Consider the following 4,377-nt stretch of genomic DNA (forward strand, 5'->3'; position numbering starts at 1 on the left):
TTCAGTCTGTGATGTTCTTTGTTGTGTTTTGCATTCTGTTGTTTGTTTTTTAATCTTTCTCTTTTTTTTTGCCGTGGTTTTGTCAGTTTATTATTGACTTATGTGTTTGAATAAGCCTTTAGTATCTTTCGCCTCTCTCTTCGGTCAATTTGATTATGTGGGACATACAGATTTAGACCCAAACTTGTTTCTGATTGTTTCGTGATTATTGAAGATGTAAATCATACTATAAAATTGAGTATGGAAATGGGGAATGTGTCAAGGAGACAACAACCCGACCATAGAGTAGACAACAGCCGAAGGCCACCGATAGATCTTCAATGTAGCGAGAAACTCCCGCACACGGAAGTGTCCGTAAGCTGGCCCCTAAACAAATATGTATACTAGTTCAGTGATAATGGACGTCATACTAAGCTCCGAATTATACACAAGAAACTAAAATTATAAATCATACAAGACTTACAAAGGTCAGAGGCTCCTAACTTGGGACAGGCGCAAAATTGCGGCGGGATTAAACATGTTTTTTGAGATCTCAACCCTCCCCTATACCTGTAGCCAATGTAGAAAAAACAAACGCGAAACAATACGCACAGTAAAACTCAGTTTAAGAGAAGTCCGAGTCCGATGTCAGAATACGAAACAAAAGCAAATAAACAAAATGACAATAATACATAAATAACAACAGACTACTAGCAGTTATTGACATGCCAGAACCAGACCTTAATTAAACTGATTGAAAGATTATATGCTGAGCCGGACTCAACTAGCTTAACCAGGTGACTGCAATCGCAATCTCGATGAAGATATAACGAACACAACTTGTTTGAAATTGTAATTATAACTTCCACCAGAAAGGGTTACATAATAGTCAGTAGATTGGTAAACTGAAAGAAATAAAAATACAATATTTTACAATGTGTATGAATTAAATATGAAAGTTAAATACAAGAGTATTAATCGAGTCAAAAACGAAAGTAGAATTTACAGTTCATTTCTCGGAAATAAATAACTTACAGTTCGTATGTATTTATAAATCACTTATCCAAAAATATCGGAGTTAAACAGATTAATTATCACAGTTTATGAATGAATCAAACGTACTTGACAGTGGTATGTCACGATTTCCTCAGAAAGTAGAAATGTCGTCCATTTTCCATGTGTTGAAATATTGATGCGGACGGTGTCACAGAAATTAAAGGTGGTCGATAAATACGGTGATTTAAGAAATCGGTCCAGTTCAATTTGTTCCGGATAAAATGAAAACAAGAAATAAACATAGAATGTGGAACAGAATACTCCCCGTCTGATGTCTAACTGATATCACTATTTCAAATATGTCACACACTAAAATATCTGATTATATAAATCCAAAGTATCACTATAATATTAATTATACACAGTCATTCTCGATGAGAAGAATCATGTCCACGATAGGGCGTGTGTAGGTTGTGGCTTTTCCATTAACGATTACTCGCACTTCTGCTTTTCGGACATGTTCGTCTGAACTTTTAAATGAGTTCACTATAATTCCAACGGGCCATTGGGTACGGCAAAGGTTTTTGTCTTTTAGAAGAATGACGTCTCCTTCGATGAGATCACGGCGATCTTCGGTCCATTTTCGTCTTTGTTGTAGTAACGGCAGGTACTCTTTCCTCCAACGGGACCAGAAAACACTGGCAAGAGCCTGTACTCGTCTCCATTCGGCAAGACATAGATCTCGTTTATCGAATTCTCCAAGATGATCTGAGGTGAATATGTAGTCGGTTTTCTGTGTCAATAACATAGCTGGAGTTAATATTAACGGATTCTCTGGATCTGTTGAAACCGGTACCAGAGGTCTAGAGTTCACTATTGCTGAAACTTCTGCCATTAGTGTGTTGAGCACGTCATGTGTAAGGCTTCTTCCGGCTGCATTTAGAAGCATAGAATCAAGAATTCTCCTGGTGATACCAATCATTCTCTCCCAGGCTCCACCCATGTGGGACGAATGCGGCGAATTGAAGATCCAAGTTGTACCAGAATTGTACAGAAAGTTCTTGAAGGGTCCATCTTCAACGTTGATTGAGTCAATCTTTAAATCGTCGATTGCGCCAATAAAGTTTGTTCCACGGTCGGATCGGAAAATTTTAACTTGACCTCTTATAGCGGCGAATCTTCTGACGGCGTTTATGAAGGCTGAAGAGCTCATTTCCTCGATTAGTTCGATGTGAACAGCTCTAGTCACTAAGCATGTGAAAAGAATTGCCCAACGTTTTGAGTTTGCGTATCCACCGCGTGTTTTACGTGAAACAATTGTCCAGGGTCCAAATGTGTCTATTCCAACGTTGGTAAACGGAGGTGACGGCTCAAGACGGTCCTCTGGCAAATCAGACATGATTTGACACTCAGTTTTTCCTCTTAGTTTGCGGCATGTCACACATTTGTGAATGATAGAAGAGATCAAGCGTTTAGCTCCGACGATCCAGAATCCTGCGGAACGAATCGCTCCATCTGTAAAATGGCGACCTTGATGTTTTATCGTGTCGTGGTAGTGTCGAACTAATAATGTCGCTATATGATGGCGTCCAGGGACGATCAATGGTTTCTTTTCACGGAGGTTTAAGTCAGATTTGGCAATACGGCCTCCTACTCGTAATAGTCCTCGTTCGTCCACAAACGGATTGAGATTAGCTATCGGGCTCCGCTTATGGATTTGTTCCCGACGTTTAATGCAATCTATTTCATCGCCGTAAACTTCATATTGAGCAGATATTAAGATGAAATTTTCGGCATTCGAATAGCCTTCCAGAGAGGTCACTGGTGCTGCCTGTTTTGACCCGTGTAAACGAGAGAAACGTTCTAAAAAGGCAATCGCTCGCACAAGTGATGTCCAGTTTGAGAATCTGTTGAATCTTTCAGTTCCGATACCTTTATGTTCAAGTGTGGCAAATGTTTTTGCAACATTAACAGTTGCACGAATTTCTCCATCTTCCTCTGGATCTATTAGCTGATATATGTTCTCAGAATTCTTCTGTTCTGAGGAAAGAAGTTGTCTTGGTCCCAATAACCATTCACTGCTATGAATTTCGTGGGCTGGTACGGACCTTGTTCCCGAATCTGCGGGATTACGGTTAGTTGGTACGTAATTCCATTGACTTGGAGAGCTAAATTTCCTTATTTTCTCTACTCTATTGGCGACGTAGATAAAGAACCTTCTTGTCTCATTACTGATGTAACCTAAGACAACTTTACTGTCTGTGTAGAATTTCACGGTGTCTATATGTAAATCTAAATTATCCACAATGGTTTGTGTAATCTCAACTGCTAATACAGCAGCAGATAATTCAAGTCGTGGAATAGTGTGACCACTCGTTGGTGCAACTTTAGCTTTCCCAAGAATGAACCCTATGTTAGGTTCACCACTACCGTCGGTCGTGCGTAGATATGCAACAGCTGCTATGGCTTTTTCTGATGCATCAGAGAAGACATGCAACTCCTTTGTGGCTGTTTTGCTGAGATACGGCACGTAAGTACGTGGAATGCGCAATGTTTCGATAGCATTTAAAGTATCTCTCCAAGATTTCCACTCAGCTGCTGTGTCATCAGAGAGAGGTTGGTCCCAGTCGACGGTTTCTGATACTATTTTCCTTAATAGTAGTTTCCCTTTTATAATCACAGGAGCCAAAAATCCAAGAGGATCGTAGAGACTGTTTATCGTCGATAAAATTCCTCTCCGAGTTATTGGTTTGTTTTCAGATGATAATTGAAATAAGAAATTGTCAGTGTTTACATCCCAACTGAGTCCAAGGCTACGTTGTAAGGGTTTGCTGTCGCATTCTAAGTCTAGATCTTTCAGATTTGAAGCCAAATCACTGGCATGAAATGCAGACATAACTTCCGCACAATTAGAGGCAAACTTGTGAAGGCGTAAGTTTCCATATTTTGCTAATGCTTGCTGTGTGTCCTTCATGAGCTTAACAGCTTCCTCTTTGGTAGGACATGACGTAAGACCGTCGTCAACGTAGAAGTCTCTTGTAACAAAGCTAGTCACGTGACTGCCGAACTCTTGTTCTGATGCCTGAGCTGCTTTTCTGAGTCCAAGCGTAGCAACGGCAGGTGACGGACTATTTCCAAAAACATGAACTCTCATGCGGAATTCGACAAGGTTCTCTTGTAGGTCGTTGTTTTTATGCCATAAAAATCTCAGATAATTTCGGTGGTCTTTTCTCACTACAAAGCAGTGAAACATGTGTTGAACGTCTGCAGTTACTGCGACCATTTCTTTCCGGAAACGCAACAGTACTCCCAAGAGATCATTGGTCAAGTCTGGACCTGTTAGCAGGACGCTGTTGAGTGAAACTCCATTACATTTGGCGGAAGAATCAAACACACCCCTAA

The 4,377-nt window shown here is 40.3% G+C and overlaps 1 long non-coding RNA gene across 1 annotated transcript; it reads right to left on the reverse strand.

Moving 5' to 3' along the window:
- Positions 1 to 817: 817 nt before the first annotated feature.
- Positions 818 to 2,680, reverse strand: LOC143084037 (uncharacterized). The gene is made up of 2 exons (XR_012980994.1): positions 1,102 to 2,680; positions 818 to 884 (listed from the first exon to the last, which is right to left on the reverse strand). It is a non-coding gene; the product is annotated as an uncharacterized LOC143084037 (long non-coding RNA).
- Positions 2,681 to 4,377: the final 1,697 nt, after the last annotated feature.

Source organism: Mytilus galloprovincialis, chromosome 1 (assembly GCF_965363235.1).
Source record: "Mytilus galloprovincialis chromosome 1, xbMytGall1.hap1.1, whole genome shotgun sequence".
Classification (NCBI taxonomy): Eukaryota; Metazoa; Mollusca; class Bivalvia; order Mytilida; family Mytilidae; genus Mytilus; species Mytilus galloprovincialis.